We start from the raw sequence: 20,473 nt of genomic DNA on the forward strand, positions 1-20,473 counted from the left end.
TCATTTTGTCCATTTTTGAAAATGATAAAATCAACCTTGGAATTCAAATATATGCTTGTTAGATTTCATAGGAACTATTACATGCTTCGATTCGATAAGGCTATGCAACTTTTTGACCTTTTTAGTGAATCAAAAAGGGTCAAAGACGAGTAAAATCCGTAAATTAACAAGGAAATTCACTTAATCCTCATTTTGTCCATTTTTGAAAATGATAAAATCAACCTTGGAATTCAAATATATGCTTGTTAGATTTCATAAGAACTATTACATGCTTCGATTCGATAAGGCTATGCAACTTTTTGACCTTTTTAGTGAATCAAAAAGGTTCAAAGACGAGTAAAATCCGTAAATTAACAAGGAAATTCACTTAACCCTCATTTTGTCCGTGTTTGAAAATGGTAAAATCAACCTTGGAAGTCGAATATATGCTTGTTAGATTTCATAGGAACTATTACATGCTTCGATTCGACAAGCCTCGACCACTTTAAGCCCTTTTTAGTGAAAGAAAAAAGGTCAAGAACGAGTAAAATCCGTATATTAACAAGGAAATTCACTTAACCCCCATTTTGGCTGTAACATCCCGCCTGTCAGTATCGGTATATTACCAGTCGATCGTGCCAGAGGATTAAAGTTTAAGGAAAATAAGTGTAATGGAAATATTTATTATGGAATATCAGCTCATTACGGAATAAGTATCAGTGTCGCATCAAACGTGTTTAAGGCAAGGGCGTATTGGTAATTGCACGCAATAAGGGTATTTAAGTAAGTTGGCCCCAAAATATCTCATTTCATCTCATCCTTTCTCTCTCTAAGTTCTTGGAAGATTTTTCTCTCCTCCTTCTCTCTCCTACCACACGCCCTCTTCCTCTCTTCTCTTCACAAAACCTTTCTAAAACTTCCTTCTCCCATGATAAGCCTTGAAATTATGTTTCCTCTTGATCTCTAAGCATGTGGGAGCTTGTATTTGGTTTGATTCCTCTTTTCTTTCCTTTCAAGAATGGATTCAAAGTTAAGGTATGGATTTGTGCATGAAGTAAAGGTTTTTGATAGTTGATTTGGAGCTTGTGTTGGGTATATTTCATGGAATTGGAAAGTAAGCAAGAAATAACTATGGAAATGAGTGGAAGTTTGAAGTCACCTTGGAAGTAAGTTTTAGGGTTTGTATATTGATGAGTTCAAAGAAGATTCAAGTGATGGTTCTTCATGATTAAGGATCAAGGTGTCTTAGATTGCAAGAAAGCAACAAGAATGAAATGGTATAATCAAAGGAAGCAAGTTGATCAAGAGCTAGGGTTTTGGCTTGATGGAGCTTGAGGCTTGGAGACGTCACAAGAAACTTGCTAGGTGAGTTCCTTAGATAGTTACCCACCCTTTGGGATTGTGTATTTATCTTGCAAAGATAATATGTATTTTAGGGTTCTTAAAATATAAGCTAGTTGCCCCTTTTCTTACCATGCTTGCTACACTTGTGTATACTTGTTCCATGACTGTTTTTACAGGTTTCTAATGATCCTAAGGGTCATATAGCACTTGGAGATGCTTGGTTTGAGGTTTTTAAGTCAAAAATATCAATTTTGAAGTTGCAGGACTGTCACAGCTCGCCACGGCGAGCAAATGGCTCGCGAGGCGAGCTAGAGGGCCGAACAGGGGGTCCTGCTCGCCCCCAACTCGCCATGGCGAGTAGGAGCTCGCCTCCCACACCAATTTACTCGCCTAGGCGAGCTACACAGTGGGGAAACCCATTGTTTGTTCGCCTCAGGTCGTTTCGGCGTTTCGCGAGCGGTTTTTCTTGTGCAGTCTTTTTAAGAGAAATAAACCCCTCAAACCAAGGTCCTAATTGTTAAGCTTTGAAAGGAGACTTTCTTTTAAATGAACCAAGTGTTTGGCAAGTATGGTAAAGCATGGTAAGCGAGAGTATGAAGGTTGATTCGGGTAGCAAGATAATCCTTAAGAAAAGGGAAGAACTAGAGCCTCGGTATAGTTATCGAGAACTAGAATAGTTAGAAAGAATAGAATGCTTTGCATTAGTAATATGCTTGATAGACGCGAGGTAATGAGAGTATTATCTTCGCATAGAAGCAAGTGCCATACGAGTATGGCAAGACGTGAATTGATTTTATATCCATTCACAAAGTAAGTTGAGCAAGCATATAGTTACCTCTAATGGGATCGTCTAGGGATCCGAGGTAAAGAGTTAGCATGTTTAAGTTAATTTTCATGCATAAGACTAAGACTTTTAAGAAAGAAAGAGTGTCATGTCTCTTGTTATCCAAATTGGATTCAAGGGGTTCCCCAAGGGGAATGGTTAAGCCGCAAGGGAGCCGCATTTCACTAAGTTAAGGTGTCGTGTCTTTTGTATTCCTTCCAAGGTTGGGTACAAAAGGTTCTCCAAGGGGAATGGGGTAAGCCGTAAGGGACCCGCACGTTCACTAAGGGAGTCCGGTGCGCTCTTGCTAAGCATATCACCGGTAGTAAGGGATTATCTTCCGGGGTTACTCCACTCGGGACTAATCCGTAAAATGAACTCAGATAAGTTGTTTGTTACACGCTAACATAATCAATGAAGCTAACTATGCATATCTATTATACATGTTCATGTTATGTCATAGAGCCTTGACGTAGATCGTCAAGAACAAGTAGAGACTTCGCGTAGTTCGTCAAGAAGTAGTAAATAGCAAGAATCACTTAGGTGATAAGAGATGATATGTTGTAGATACAACATATTAAGCAAGTAGAAGCAAGTAAAGAAAGATATGCCGACGACGATCTTAGGTTACCCCTAATCGTCCGGTTTAGAATCGTGTCATGATAGAGATATAAGAGAGCCTTGATGCTTAGAGTGTACTCTTGGCAATGCGGTTTTAGTTCCCCCTTCACCGCCATGACACGTATAACAGAGAAGCCTATAACAAGTTAAGAATATTAAGACGGCCCTAGCAAGCACCGCCGTCTAAGAAAGCATGTCCCCACACACGTATAATCAACCGTCAGGTTGTATTGTAGACACGTGGTGACCGTAGGTTTCCCCCGAGGTTGCCTATAGCCTAGGGTTAGGTGGAACTCACTGAGACATTATGTCTCATCCCAATCCTTATTTGTTTCAGATATCAAGATGGATTAGCAAGCTAGTAGCCGAATGGATGATGCGACAAGTGTCCGTTCGTACCTGCTGCTGGATGATGTGGACTTTAAGGGATGCATTTATTATTCTTTAGAAAAGCTGAGTTGTAATATTATTGTACGAACGTATTTGTTGTATATAATATTCATTCGAAGTTTTTATGTTGTAAATTTTTAATGTATCCAGTACTAAACTAATACACATGCTAGACTTTCTAGATACCTCTAGTATGGGTGTTACATTGGCCATTTTAAAAAATTCAAAAATAAACCATGGATGTCGTAGATATGCTTGTTAGATTTCCTAGGAACTATTACATGCTTCGATTCGATAAGGCTGGGCCACTTTATGACCGTTTTAGTGAATTAAAAAGGTCAAAGACGAGTAAAATCCGTAAATTAACAAGGAAATTCACTTAACCCTCATTTTGTCCGTGTTTGAAATTGATAAAATCAACCTTGGAAGTCGAATATATGCTTGTTAGATTTCAAAGGAACTATTACATGCTTCGATTCGATAAGGATAGGCCACTTTATGACCTTTTTAGTGAAAGAAAAAGGGTCAAAAACGAGTAAAATCCGTATATTAACAAGGAAATTCACTTAACCCCCATTTTGGCCTCATTAAAAAATTCTAAAATAAACCATGGATGTCGTAGATATGCTTGTTAGATTTCCTAGGAACTATTACATGCTTCGATTCGATAAGGCTAGGCCACTTTATGACCTTTTTAGTGAAAGAAAATGGGTCAAAAACGAGTAAAATCCGTAAATTAACAAGGAAATTCAATTAACCCTCATTTTGTCCATTTTTGAAAATGATAAAATCAACCTTGGAATTCGAATATATGCTTGTTAGATTTCATAGGAACTATTACATGCTTCGATTCGACAAGCCTCGACCACTTTAAGCCCTTTTTAGTGAAAGAAAAAAGGTCAAAAACGAGTAAAATTCGTATATTAACAAGGAAATTCACTTAACCCCCATCTTTTCCTTTTTAAAAAAATTCAAAATTAAACCATGGATGTCGTAGATATGCTTGTTAGATTTCCTAGGAACTACTACTTGCTTTGATTCGATAAGGCTAGGCCACTTTATGACCTTTTTCGTGAAAGAAAAAGGGTCAAAAACGAGTAAAATCCGTAAATTAACAAGGAAATTCACTTAACCCTCATTTTGTCCATTTTTGAAAATGATAAAATCAACCTTGGAATTCAAATATATGCTTGTTAGATTTCATAGGAACTATTACATGCTTCGATTCGATAAGGCTATGCAACTTTTTGACCTTTTTAGTGAATCAAAAAGGGTCAAAGACGAGTAAAATCCGTAAATTAACAAGGAAATTAACTTAACCCTCATTTTGTCCATTTTTGAAAATGATAAAATCAACCTTGGAATTCAAATATATGCTTGTTAGATTTCATAAGAACTATTACATGCTTCGATTCGATAAGGCTATGCAACTTTTTGACCTTTTTAGTGAATCAAAAACGGTCAAAGACGAGTAAAATCCGTAAATTAACAAGGAAATTCACTTAACCCTCATTTTGTCCGTGTTTGAAAATGGTAAAATCAACCTTGGAAGTCGAATATATGCTTGTTAGATTTCATAGGAACTATTACATGCTTCGATTCGACAAGCCTCGATCACTTTAAGCCCTTTTTAGTGAAAGAAAAAAGGTCAAAAACGAGTAAAATTCGTATATTAACAAGGAAATTCACTTAACCCCCATCTTTTCCTTTTTAAAAAATTCAAAAATAAACCATGGATGTCGTAGATATGCTTGTTAGATTTCCTAGGAACTACTACTTGCTTCGATTCGATAAGGCTAGGCCACTTTATGACCTTTTTCGTGAAAGAAAAAGGGTCAAAAACGAGTAAAATCCGTAAATTAACAAGGAAATTCACTTAACCCTCATTTTGTCCATTTTTGAAAATGATAAAATCAACCTTGGAATTCAAATATATGCTTGTTAGATTTCATAGGAACTATTACATGCTTCGATTCGATAAGGCTATGCAACTTTTTGACCTTTTTAGCGAATCAAAAAGGGTCAAAGACGAGTAAAATCCGTAAATTAACAAGGAAATTCACTTAATCCTCATTTTGTCCATTTTTGAAAATGATAAAATCAACCTTGGAATTCAAATATATGCTTGTTAGATTTCATAAGAACTATTACATGCTTCGATTCGATAAGGCTATGCAACTTTTTGACCTTTTTAGTGAATCAAAAAGGTTCAAAGACGAGTAAAATCCGTAAATTAACAAGGAAATTCACTTAACCCTCATTTTGTCCGTGTTTGAAAATGGTAAAATCAACCTTGGAAGTCGAATATATGCTTGTTAGATTTCATAGGAACTATTACATGCTTCGATTCGACAAGCCTCGACCACTTTAAGCCCTTTTTAGTGAAAGAAAAAAGGTCAAGATCCGTATATTAACAAGGAAATTCACTTAACCCCCATTTTGGCCTTTTTAAAAAATTCTAAAATAAATCATGGATGTCGTAGATATGCTTGTTAGATTTCCTAGGAACTATTACATGCTTCGATTCGATAAGGCTAGGCCACTTTATGACCTTTTTAGTGAAAGAAAAAGGGTCATAAACGAGTAAAATCCGTAAATTAACAAGGAAATTCACTTAACCCTCATTTTTTCCATTTTTATAAATGATAAAATCAACCTTGGAATTCGAATATATGCTTGTTAGATTTCATAGGAACTATTACATGCTTCGATTCGATAAGGCTAGGCCACTTTATGACCTTTTTAGTGAATTAAAAAGGTCAAAGACGAGTAAAATCCGTAAATTAACAAGGAAATTCACTTAACCCTCATTTTGTCCGTGTTTGAAAATGATAAAATCAACCTTGGAAGTCGAATATATGCTTGTTAGATTTCATAGGAACTATTACATGCTTTGATTCGATAAGGCAAGGCCACTTTATGACCTTTTTAGTGAAAGAAAAAGGGTAAAAAATGAGTAAAATCCGTAAATTAACAAGGAAATTCACTTAACCCCCGTTTTGGCCTTTTTAAAAAAATTCTAAAATAAACCATGGATGTCGTAGATATGCTTGTTAGATTTCCTAGGAACTATTACATGCTTCGATTCGATAAGGCTAGGCCACTTTACGACCTTTTTGGTGAAAGAAAAAGGGACAAAAACGAGTAAAATCCGTAAATTAACAAGGAGATTCACTTAACCCCCATTTTGGCCGTTTTTAAAAATTCTAAAATAAACCATGGATGTCGTAGATATGCTTTTTAGATTTCCTTGGAACTATTACATGCTTCGATTCGATAAGGCTAGGCCACTTTATGACCTTTTTACTAAATTAAAAAGGGTCAAAAACGAGTAAAATCCGTAAATTAACAAGGAAATTCACTTAACCCTCATTTTGTCCGTGTTTGAAAATGGTAAAATCAACCTTGGAAGTCGAATATATGCTTGTTAGATTTCATAGGAACTATTACATGCTTCGATTCGACAAGCCTCGATCACTTTAAGCCCTTTTTAGTGAAAGAAAAAAGGTCAAAAACGAGTAAAATTCGTATATTAACAAGGAAATTCACTTAACCCCCATCTTTTCCTTTTTAAAAAATTCAAAAATAAACCATGGATGTCGTAGATATGCTTGTTAGATTTCCTAGGAACTACTACTTGCTTCGATTCGATAAGGCTAGGCCACTTTATGACCTTTTTCGTGAAAGAAAAAGGGTCAAAAACGAGTAAAATCCGTAAATTAACAAGGAAATTCACTTAACCCTCATTTTGTCCATTTTTGAAAATGATAAAATCAACCTTGGAATTCAAATATATGCTTGTTAGATTTCATAGGAACTATTACATGCTTCGATTCGATAAGGCTATGCAACTTTTTGACCTTTTTAGCGAATCAAAATGGGTCAAAGACGAGTAAAATCCGTAAATTAACAAGGAAATTCACTTAATCCTCATTTTGTCCATTTTTGAAAATGATAAAATCAACCTTGGAATTCAAATATATGCTTGTTAGATTTCATAAGAACTATTACATGCTTCGATTCGATAAGGCTATGCAACTTTTTGACCTTTTTAGTGAATCAAAAAGGTTCAAAGACGAGTAAAATCCGTAAATTAACAAGGAAATTCACTTAACCCTCATTTTGTCCGTGTTTGAAAATGGTAAAATCAACCTTGGAAGTCGAATATATGCTTGTTAGATTTCATAGGAACTATTACATGCTTCGATTCGACAAGCCTCGACCACTTTAAGCCCTTTTTAGTGAAAGAAAAAAGGTCAAGATCCGTATATTAACAAGGAAATTCACTTAACCCCCATTTTGGCCTTTTTAAAAAATTCTAAAATAAATCATGGATGTCGTAGATATGCTTGTTAGATTTCCTAGGAACTATTACATGCTTCGATTCGATAAGGCTAGGCCACTTTATGACCTTTTTAGTGAAAGAAAAAGGGTCATAAACGAGTAAAATCCGTAAATTAACAAGGAAATTCACTTAACCCTCATTTTTTCCATTTTTATAAATGATAAAATCAACCTTGGAATTCGAATATATGCTTGTTAGATTTCATAGGAACTATTACATGCTTCGATTCGATAAGGCTAGGCCACTTTATGACCTTTTTAGTGAATTAAAAAGGTCAAAGACGAGTAAAATCCGTAAATTAACAAGGAAATTCACTTAACCCTCATTTTGTCCGTGTTTGAAAATGATGAAATCAACCTTGGAAGTCGAATATATGCTTGTTAGATTTCATAGGAACTATTACATGCTTTGATTCGATAAGGCAAGGCCACTTTATGACCTTTTTAGTGAAAGAAAAAGGGTAAAAAATGAGTAAAATCCGTAAATTAACAAGGAAATTCACTTAACCCCCGTTTTGGCCTTTTTAAAAAAAATCTAAAATAAACCATGGATGTCGTAGATATGCTTGTTAGATTTCCTAGGAACTATTACATGCTTCGATTCGATAAGGCTAGGCCACTTTACGACCTTTTTGGTGAAAGAAAAAGGGACAAAAACGAGTAAAATCCGTAAATTAACAAGGAGATTCACTTAACCCCCATTTTGGCCGTTTTTAAAAATTCTAAAATAAACCATGGATGTCGTAGATATGCTTTTTAGATTTCCTTGGAACTATTACATGCTTCGATTCGATAAGGCTAGGCCACTTTATGACCTTTTTACTAAATTAAAAAGGGTCAAAAACGAGTAAAATCCGTAAATTAACAAGGAAATTCACTTAACCCTCATTTTGTTCGTGTTTGAAAATGATAAAATCAACCTTGGAAGTCGAATATATGCTTGTTAGATTTCATAGGAACTATTACATGCTTCGATTCGACAAGCCTCGACCACTTTAAGCCCTTTTTAGTGAAAGAAAAAAGGTCAAAAACGAGTAAAATTCATAAATTAACAAGGAAATTCACTTAACCCCCATTTTGGCCTTTTTAAAAAATTCTAAAATAAACCATGGATGTCGTAGATATGCTTGTTAGATTTCCTAGGAACTATTACATGCTTCGATTCGATAAGGCTAGGCCACTTTATGACCTTTTTCGTGAAAGAAAAAGGGTCAAAAACGAGTAAAATCCGTAAATTAACAAGGAAATTCACTTAACCCTCATTTTGTCCATTTTTGAAAATGATAAAATCAACCTTGGAATTCAAATATATGCTTGTTAGATTTCATAGGAACTATTACATGCTTCGATTCGATAAGGCTATGCCACTTTTTGACCTTTTTAGTGAATTAAAAAGGGTCAAAGACGAGTAAAATCCGTAAATTAACAAGGAAATTCACTTAACCCTCATTTTGTCCGTGTTTGAAAATGATAAAATCAACCTTGGAAGTCGAATATATTCTTGTTAGATTTCATAGGAACTATTACATGCTTCGATTCGACAAGCCTCGACCACTTTAAGCCCTTTTTAGTGAAAGAAAAAAGGTCAAGAACGAGTAAAATCTGTATATTAACAAGGAAATTCACTTAAGCCCCATTTTGGCCATTTTAAAAAATTCAAAAATAAACCATGGATGTCGTAGATATGCTTGTTAGATTTCCTAGGAACTATTACATGCTTCGATTCGATAAGGCTAGGCCACTTTATGACCTTTTTAGTGAATTAAAAAGGTCAAAGACAAGTAAAATCCGTAAATTAACAAGGAAATTCACTTAACCCTCATTTTGTCCGTGTTTGAAATTGATAAAATCAACCTTGGAAGTCGAATATATGCTTGTTAGATTTCATAGGAACTATTACATGCTTCGATTCGATAAGGATAGGCCACTTTATGACCTTTTTAGTGAAAGAAAAAGGGTCAAAAACGAGTAAAATCCGTATATTAACAAGGAAATTCACTTAACCCCCATTTTGGCCTCATTAAAAAATTCTAAAATAAACCATGGATGTCGTAGATATGCTTGTTATATTTCCTAGGAACTATTACATGCTTCGATTCGATAAGGCTATGCCACTTTATGACCTTTTTAGTGAAAGAAAATGGGTCAAAAACGAGTAAAATCCGTAAATTAACAAGGAAATTCAATTAACCCTCATTTTGTCCATTTTTGAAAATGATAAAATCAACCTTGGAATTCGAATATATGCTTGTTAGATTTCATAGGAACTATTACATGCTTCGATTCGATAAGGCTAGGCCACTTTATGACCTTTTTAGTGAATTAAAAAGGTCAAAAACGAGTAAAATCCGTAAATTAACAAGGAAATTCACTTAACCCTCATTTTGTCCGTGTTTGAAAATGATAAAATCAACCTTGGAAGTCGAATATATGCTTGTTAGATTTCATAGGAACTATTACATGCTTCGATTCGACAAGCCTCGACCACTTTAAGCCCTTTTTAGTGAAAGAAAAAAGGTCAAAAACGAGTAAAATTCGTATATTAACAAGGAAATTCACTTAACCCCCATCTTTTCCTTTTTAAAAAATTCAAAAATAAACCATGGATATCGTAGATATGCTTGTTAGATTTCCTAGGAACTATTACATGCTTCGATTCGATAAGGCTAGGCCACTTTATGACCTTTTTAGTGAATTAAAAAGGGTCAAAAATGAGTAAAATCCGTAAATTAACAAGGAAATTCACTTAACCCTCATTTTGTTCGTGTTTGAAAATGATAAAATAAACCTTGGAAGTCGAATATATGCTTGTTAGATTTCATAGGAACTGTTACATGCTTCGATTCGATAAGGCTAGGCCACTTTATGACCTTTTTAGTGAATTAAAAAGGTCAAAGACGAGTAAAATCCGTAAATTAACAAGGAAATTCACTTAACCCTTGATTTTGTCCGTGTTTGAAAATGATAAAATCAACCTTGGAAGTCGAATATATGCTTGTTAGATTTCATAGGAACTATTACATGCTTCGATTCGATAAGGCTAGGCCACTTTATGACCTTTTTAGTGAATTAAAAAGGTCAAAGACGAGTAAAATCCGTAAATTAACCAGGAAATTCACTTAACCCTCATTTTGTCCGTGTTTGAAAATGATAAAATCAACCTTGGAAGTCGAATATATGCAGAACTAACTAAGGAACTCACCTAATATTGCAGCATCAATCAAACTTACAACTTTCTTGCTCAAGCTCAAACCCTAACTCTTGATCTTGATTCCAAGTTTGTCCTCAAGCTTCAAATCAAACCCATGGTTAATCCTTGCTAGATAAGTTTCTAACATCCATAATGATCCACCAAGCTTTCAAGCATAATCATCACTTCAAAAAGAACCCTAGCTTTGATCCACTTGCTTTCTTGTACTTATGATCTCATAAAAGAAACATTGCTTGACTTGAATCAACAAAGAAACCATAGCATAAACAAACCCTAGCCTCAAGGATTTCTCTTGGTGAGGAGAAGAAATAGTGAAATTAACCAAGGCTTCTAGCTGTTCTTGAGGGAGGAGAATAAGAAAACCATGTTGTATGATCCAACCCTAACTTAGGAATCCTTGAGGAAGAAGATTTGATGATTTGATGAGGTAGGGAGAGAAGTGAGAGATGGCGTTGGAGATAGAGAGAAGGGAGAGAAGTTGCCAACTTCAAACCCTAGAGAGAGAAAGGAAAAATGGTTATGAAGATATTTTGTGCCAAAATCCAATAAATATCTCTTTGAGTGCAATTACCAATTTGCCCTTGCCTTAAGCGTGTTAAATACAACATCGATACTTTATCCGTATTTAGCTGATATCACATAATAAATATTTCCATTAAACTTTCTTTCCGTAATATTAATCCTCTGGCACGATCGACTGGTAATATTCCGATACTGACAGGCGGGATATTACATTCTACCCCCCATAAATAAATTTCGTCCTCGAAATTTAGAAATCCACTACCAATCATCGTAACTAAAATCTGCCTCCTTCGGTTTCAGCTATACAATATCTGATCAACACCACTCCAAGGAGTTCGAAGCATACTTTTCTCAACAAAACATGTAATTCATCCTCTTTCTTTTACCGCATAAACGAACATAGTCTCTTTAATCTTAACATCGCTTTTAAAAAAACACAGAACTATCTTAGAACATAGTGCTTGTACTTACCTCTACCACATGAGGATTAGCTGTCTCGGATCTGAAACTTATCCAATTAGTTTTAACCATGCATCTAGGTAACCTTCCATTATCTAAAACACTCAGGATTTGCCTTTAAACTGGGGTCCTAATGAAATCCAGGTTTGCCCTGCATTGCTTACTTAGATAAAACATCTTATCATGTATACATTCTTCTATGCATACATAATCTTTCTTACCGCACAATGCGACTTATTCTTCTTACTTATGTTACTCATCTTGATGATTCTACATATCTCTTGTCTCTTTTCAGAATCTAAAGAAACTTTTCTATCTTTCCACAAACTCCTTGCACATGAAATCATGGGTATCTCACATAACTTGTCTTGGAGAAGCGAAATCAATTACACTGATTCATCTGGCAATCCACTAACCAATCTTGCAGATAACATGCTCTTAAAACTTCCTACTAAGTCCATTTACACTTGTATTGAACACTCTTAGCACAAATCCGTGCATCCCGTACGTTATTAGTTTCACATGAATTTAGTCATTTCTTCAAAAAACTTTATCCTCTACAGTTTCTGCATACTTCCTAGTACCGCTTCTTTCCGTATTTAGCTGATATCACATAATAAATATTTCCATTAAACTTTCTTTCCGTAATATTAATCCTCTGGCACGATTGACTGATAATATTCCAATACTGACATGCGGGATATTACAAAAAGTTTATAAAAATTACTTTTAATTCAATTTTATGCACCATCATTGCTATTTTTATACTATCATTCAATCATGTCTCAGCACATAATACGTTGTTTAGATATGTTAAAAAGTAACATTATGTTTAAAAAATTGCATGTCACCTAATATTAATTAATCTTGATAAATCTTTAATCATTAGTTAGTTCATTCATATACTTGAATTGTTACCATGCGCAGGTAACACGCCTCAAGTGTGGTGGTTTCATTTTTGCTTTTCGTATAAACCATACAATGAGTGATGCATCAGGTATGCTTCAATTAGTCATTTCCATAGGAGAAATATCTCGTGGTATGAGTGAACCTTCAATCTCACCGGTGTGGTGTAGAGAGCTTCTTAATGCAAGGGATCCACCAAGAGTGACATGTACTCATAATGAATACGAACCAGAACCCAACAACAAAGGAACCATGTTTCCCTTAGACGACATGGTTCACCGCACTTTCTTCATTGGTCCCACCGAGGTATCTGCAATTCGCTCTCTCCTTCCACCTCACCAATTACAACAACACTCCAATTTTGAAATCATAGCCGCATACTTTTGGCGTTGTCGTACAATAGCGTTACAATTAGATGTTGATGAAGAAGTTCGAATAATCTGTGTAGTCGATGCACGTAGCAAATCTGTTAACCAGTAACTTCCAAATGGTTACTATGGTAACGCTTTAGCGTTTCCCGCTGCGGTTACAACTGCAGGAAAACTTATTGGAAATCCATTGGCATATGCATTGGATTTAGTTAAGAAAGCAAAAGCTAATGTCAACAAAGAGTATATGCATTCAGTGGCAGATATTACGCGTGCTGGATTTAGAGATATTGATTTTGGTTGGGGGAAAGCTGTTATGGAGGAATAGCTAAAGGAGCTGATGTTGCTAGTCTTGGTCAAAATGTCTTTCATATACCTTTCAAAAATGCTAAAGGAGAGGAAGGTTTAGTTATACCACTTTTCTTGCCAGCTCAAGTCATGGAGAGGTTGGTTAAAGAGTTAGATAGTGTGCTTATGTGCAACATTAACGAGCCTACTAAGGGTGATCCAAAATCTGGTGTGCTCAAGTCATTGAATATGTATTTGAAAAAATGTTTCACTATTCAGAACCAGAATTAAACGACCATTGACAACAATGAAGTTGCAATCTTAAATAACAACTAAAAGAGTTCATGTTAATTTTGATGGATTATACATTAACAGTCATTATGATGTAATTTAAATATTATCTTGATGAGTTGAAGATGTAATTTACATATTTGAAATGGTGGAGTAAGATATTTGGTTACATAAATATATAGAAGTAAATGGAGTTTGGTTCTCATTAAAGCTCGATATTTTAGGAATTATAAAATAATAACTAAATATGTTTTTTCTGAATCATCCGATCAAGATCAGACAGTCACTAATGCCTTGGATGTGTGAATGCAAGAAAATAGTAACCGCGGTTAATCGGATTTCAATGCTTATGTTTTTATATCTTCGGCCAACCAAATAACAATTTAAGTATATCGTGACCAAACAGTCAAGATTTCAAGCATAATATTTTATATTTCAAAAAATAAAATAAAATTTGAACCGTTAATCTTGATCCAACGATTAATGATGCAATGATTGCGTGATTGTGTGAAAATCTTGATGGCAAAGAATATGAAGTGCTATTGGAGTGAAAACTACCCATCTTCTTAATATAATTAAATACTAGTCGAGATACCCGTTACAGCATGTGTAGTGCGGCTTCGCTACGTTGTACGACGCAGATTCGCTGCGTGTTGCGGCTTTGCCTCACGTCGCGGCATGGGTGCGCTGGGAATAGTGATTTTTTTTTAGGAAAGGGAATAGTGAATTTATTTTGGTCAATGGTGAAAATATCGAAAATATTTAAAGTATAATAATATAAATATTAATCAGTAGTAATTAGTTGATGTAAATGTAATTAGTTGTACAGATATGATCCCTAAGTTAAACCATAAATGAAAATGCAATATTAATTGATTTTAAGGACCAAATTAACTCGGGAAAATATTTGATTTTTTTTTTAAGAAGCCAAAATGGAATTATATAACCAAAATAAAAAGCAGTTCCCAAGCACAAGGTGTGCCTAGAGAACTACTACAGTACAACAAAGTATGTCAGTAACGAAAGGTGAACACGATAGTAGTTAGCCAATGCCCAAACAAGCTAAAGGGCTTGATAGATGTAGATGCAGAAGAAATTACATAGAAATAACTTTATAATGGCAGTAACTAAAATATAATAATAGAAGTTATAGATATTTAGTATCGTCGAGATAATTTAAATACAACAACGATGTTTTTTGCCATGACAGTGTCACACTTAAACTCTAGATGATTGTCAGTATCATAATATTTTTCTCATTTTTATGCCGACGATATTTAAAAACAATAATTTTAACTAATTTTTCGTCGTACCCCATGCCTATGCCCAGGTTCGGGCCTCGTTATGGTGGAATTTCATGTAAATCTTATTCAACCAATAAAGATGTTTTTGATTTTTTCTGACCTGAGATCTTTGGGTGATGTCGTTGAATGACCTTTAAATATTACACTTCAGTTAGATGCATCCTTCTTCCCCGTTGTATGCTGCCTTCTTCTCAAAGGGTATGCGGGTAATGTACTTGCACGTGCTCTGATGACCAAGTATGTAAGCGTCGTTAAATGATATATTTGGATAAAAGTGAGTGTAACTAACCTAATATGAATGAGACAGTATTTATAGAGTAGGTTTAGGGTTTTTGCCCTCGTACTTTTACATGTACCACTATTGTTGAAGAATAATTGTTGTCATTTAGGGACAACTGTTTTATGGATGGTTCCGAGTGTAACTTGTGCCACTAAATGATCATTTGGTGCATGCTCCAGTGTACAACTTGTGCCACAAACTAATCCATTTGGTGCGTGGTGTAACACCCTATTTCTATTAAGCGGTAAAACGCGCGAATATATCAGAAATATTCTAGAAATAGATGCTACGTCTCCGGATAAACCACAAATCATACATGCATAAAGATCATGTTACACAACATAGCAGCGGAACAACATATAATTCATAGACATATCTGGATCTCCAATAAAATACAACTGTATTCTCCAAACTCCAAATAACAAAATAGCTCAACAACTCCAAAATACAAAGTCAAATAACAACATGCAAAGACTATCCTAGATCAGAGCCCAAATCTAGACACTTGCATGAAAAAGAGAACTCCACTCCTCGGCATCAACAAGCAACACTAAGCATCCTGCACTCCATCTACCCGTCCATACAGAAAGGTAGGTGGTAAACCACTGAGGGTTAGCATTACATCATCATAATTCACGAAAAACATTTATCATGAATATTGGAAATGGAAGGATATATTCAAGAATGACAATTCATGCATATTATTCATAAGTAATATCAACATATACATACTATCATTCCAAGTTCATCTCCACAAGTGTATAATACACATATATCCAACTCACCTTGTCAATCAACAATTAACAATCAATAATACAATCCACAATTCACCGTTAGCAGAACAATCATCAAACACATTGCAAATGCAATTCAACCCACTAACAGTTTATGCAATGATTCTAGACTCATCTAGATGCATGTGGTACCAATCACTCCAAGGTCGTCACCTTCGATGCAACAAAAACATCGTACTCACCTCCATTGGATATAAAATCCGCCACCATCAGTCTTGGATATAAAATCCACCACCATCAGTCATGAATGCATGAACATATGACTCAACTACAAATGCATATGTTCACACAAACAATAATCACCTCACCTTCACCAATACATGTATATATGCAATCATCAACAATTCATCACCAATTAACACATATACAATCACTAACAACATCAAAAATCACACAACATAGAGTTGTCACATAATTGCACCACCAATCATCTTCACATAACATAGAACATTTCCCCACAAAGGATTCACAATCAATTGATTCTCAAAAGTCATCTTTAGTCAAGTTCGTCTCTCCAAGTCATAACTTAAAATTAATCGAACAATTAATTCAAAACCAAGTAAACCAGCTCAATAGCCTATGCCTTGTATTCTCACAGTCCACATGTGTGTGCAGTAGAGGATACGTAAGCATTTCATCGGCCAAATCCGACGAATTCATAAAAATCACAAAGTTCGTCTCCATTATCATTTTTCAAAGAATTTCCCAAAAAAAAAATGAGTAGGTTCACCTCAACACAGCTTAACCATCACTGTTGCACTCTTAAAAATCAAGTTTTCAAAGATTAAAAACATTCTACAAGGATTGGGTCGACTTGGAACGAGTTACGCGGGATTTTTCAATAAAACGTTTCAAGAGTAGTTTCCTCATAACTTGCAAACCAAAAATCGTATTCAAGTCAAACCAACGCCCTTAGAAAGATAAAAATATTCTCTATAATATTCATGTTTTCACCAAAAACCAGTTCAAAACAAAAACGAGTGAAAAGGCACGAAAATGCAAAAACAGGGGGCCTGCACTGAACAGCTCGCAACTGCGAGCAGGTTGCTCGCCATTGCGAGTGCTCGCAATTGCGAGTAAACGTTACTCGCCATTGCGAGTTGTGACAGGTTCCTCTCGGGAAAAACCCCATTTTCACCCCAAAACCCCAATTTTGACTTCCCAATGCCCAAATTTGATCCCAAAGTTTGTCTAAACATTTCTAAACATGAAAAGACACTCAATTCCATATAAAATTTGCCCCAAAACATTCTCTAAACAAAAATCATCATTTGACCCATTTTTCATCAAATACTTAAAAACAACACAAAATCATCCAATTATGACTACCCAATATTTTATTCATCAACAACAACATATATCAGCAACAACAGTAGCTATATCTCATGAATTTACCAACAATTCATCACAACAACATCTCATATCACCATTTTTGGACAAAAATGCAAAGTATACATATAACCATCACTTAAGCATGTAATTTCATCACTAACAACTCAATTATCATTCAAATTACATACTCAAACATTGCATCAAAACATGAACACGAATTTGAAAACAAATAGGTTCAATTCAACAATTTTACAAAAATGGGTAAAGAGAAAAAGTTGTGAATTATGGTTGAAACCTAACCCTCTTACCTCTAACACCAAGATTCTCTAACCCAAGCTTCAATTTTGCTCCTAGATGTTGAATCCCTCTTTGCCTTCTAACCCTTGTTGTTGTTGTTGTTGCCTCTAGTCTCTATCTCTATCTCTTTCTCAAATGAAATGAAATGAATAATGTTTGTAAAACCTAGTTTTACTAACAACTAGAGTTTATATACTATCTCTACTCAATTGGGCTTATCTCTTAAACCTTAATGGGCCTAACCCATTTCTATTCTAACACTCCAAAATGTCACTACTCACTTAATGGTAAATTATAACACTAACGGTCACTTAATGGTAATTAAAATAATTACTACCCCCTCTCTAGTAACTTGGTAAAATAATACTCTTACTAAGCACTAAAAAAAAAATAATAACTTTCTGCAAAATTACAAAATTGCCACTGCCCTCAAATGACCAAAACGCCCCTAAGTTCACAATGACTAAAATACCCTTCTACACCGAATTCTACAATTCCCAACCAAAAATACACACAGAGGCAAATAATCACATAAGAGCACATATAACACACATAAATAAATAATAAAATAAAACTAGCGAAAATCGGGTTGTTACAACTCTCCCCCACTAAAAAGAATTTTCGCCCTCGAAAATTACCTGAGGGAAACAACTCTGGATACGCAACTCTCATCCTACTCTCCGATTCCCAAGTGGCACTCTCACCGGTCGGTCCAACCCAAATCACTTTAACCAAAACGATCTCCTTGCCACGCAAACGCTTCACTTCACGATCCTCAATCCTAACTGGCCAAGTCTCAACGGTCAAATTATCCCTTACTTCCAAATCATCCACTTGAATCACATGAGACGCATCATACACATACTTCCTCAACTGAGACACATGAAACACATCATGAAGATTCGACAAAGATGGCGGTAACGCAATCCGATACGCCACAACCCCAACCTTTTCAACAATCTCAAAAGGTCCAACAAAACGAGGAGTCAACTTCCGACACTTCAAAGCACGTCCAACACCAGTTACAGGATTCACTCTCAAAAACACATGATCACCAACCTTAAACTCAAGGTCTTTCCTCCTCTTATCATGATAACTCTTCTGCCTACTCTGAGACGCTCTCATCTTCTCTTGGATCATCTTAACCTTCTTGGTCGTCTCTTGCACAACTTCCGGTCCTAACAAAGCACTTTCTCCTGACTCATACCAACACAAAGGAGTTCTACACCTCTGACCATACAAAGCCTCAAACGGTGCCATCCCGATACTAGAATGAAAACTGTTGTTGTAAGTGAACTCAATCAACGGTAAACATTCAATCCAACTGACACTTTGCTCCAACACACAAGCTCTCAACAAATCTTCCAAACTCTGAATAGTCCTCTCCGTCTGACCATTCTTGATCTCCTCCAAAATATTACTTGTTAACTTCAACATGCCCAACCTCACACCATCCGGTGTCAACTCACTAACCAAACTCAAATCTCGAAACTGCTCAATCAACTCCAACTCTTTAACCATCAAAGAAGACATATGCAACGACTTCCTGCTCAAAGCATCAGCAACAACATTAGCCTTTCCAGGGTGATAACTCAGTTGAAAATCAAAATCATTAAGATACTCCAACCACCTTCTCTGCCTCATATTCAACTCCTTCTGGTCAAACAGATACTTCAAACTCTTATGGTCACTGAACACCTCAAACTTAGAACCATACAGATAATGCCTCCAAATCTTCAGCACATACACAACGGCCGCTAATTCCAAATCATGAGTTGGATAGTTCTTCTCATGCACTTTCAACTGCCTCGAAGCATAAGCCACAACCTGACGATTCTGCATAAGCACACCACCAAGACCCATCTTAGAAGCATCACAATACACAACAAACGATTCCTTAGGATTCGGCAAAATCAACACTGGAGCTGAAGTCAACCTCTTCTTCAACTCTTGGAAACTCTTCTCACACTTAGCATCCCAAACATAAGCTTGTCCTATCCGAGTCAACTGCGTCAATGGCAACGCCAACTTAGAGAATCCCTCAATGAACCTCCGATAATAACCTGCCAAACCAAGGAAGCTTCTAACTTCAAAAACAGACTTAGGCGATTCCCATTGCAAAACCGCATCAACCTTCGACGGATCCACCGCAATGCCACCTTTAGAAATCACATGACCAAGGAAACTCACTTCCCGCAACCAAAACTCACACTTCGACAACTTAGCAAACAACTTCTTCTCCTTCAAAACTCCTAACACAATCCTCAAATGTTCAGCATGCTCTTCTTCAGACTTCGAATACACCAAAATATCATCTATAAACACCACCACAAAACGATCCAAAAAAGGATGAAATATTCTATTCATGTATTCCATGAAGACACCTGGCGCATTAGACACTCCAAATGGCATCACAGAATACTCATAGTGTCCATACCTCGTTCTGAACTCAGTTTTGGATATATCTTCCGCCTTTACTCTAATCTGATGATATCCTGACCTTAAATCAATCTTGCTAAACACTTCTGCACCAACCAACTGATCCATCAAATCATCAATCCTCGGAAGCGGATTCCGATTCTTGATTGTCACCTTGTTCAACTGCCGATAATCCACACATAACCTCATGCTTCCATCTTTCTTCTTAACCAACAACACAGGAGCTCCCCACGGCGAAACACTTGGCCTGATAAACTGTTTCTCCAACAACTCTTCCAACTGCTTCTTCAACTCTCCCAACTCTGATGCAGACATCCGATACGACGCAATCGAAATAGGACTCGTTCCAGGAACCAAATCAATTGCAAACTCAACTTCCCTCTCCGGCGGTAACTCGGTAATGTCGTCCGGAAAAACTTCTGGAAACTCTTGCACTACCGGCAAATCACCAACTCCTTTCTCACTACTTTCCTTCAAGGAA

At 35.8% G+C, this 20,473-nt stretch overlaps 1 pseudogene; it reads left to right on the forward strand.

Moving 5' to 3' along the window:
• Positions 1–948: 948 nt before the first annotated feature.
• LOC146953865 (benzyl alcohol O-benzoyltransferase pseudogene) lies at positions 949–13,631 on the forward strand (annotated as a pseudogene).
• Positions 13,632–20,473: the final 6,842 nt, after the last annotated feature.

Source organism: Medicago sativa, chromosome 1 (genome assembly GCF_051527215.1).
Source record: "Medicago sativa cultivar Bolivia chromosome 1, Bolivia_mono, whole genome shotgun sequence".
Classification (NCBI taxonomy): Eukaryota; Viridiplantae; Streptophyta; class Magnoliopsida; order Fabales; family Fabaceae; genus Medicago; species Medicago sativa.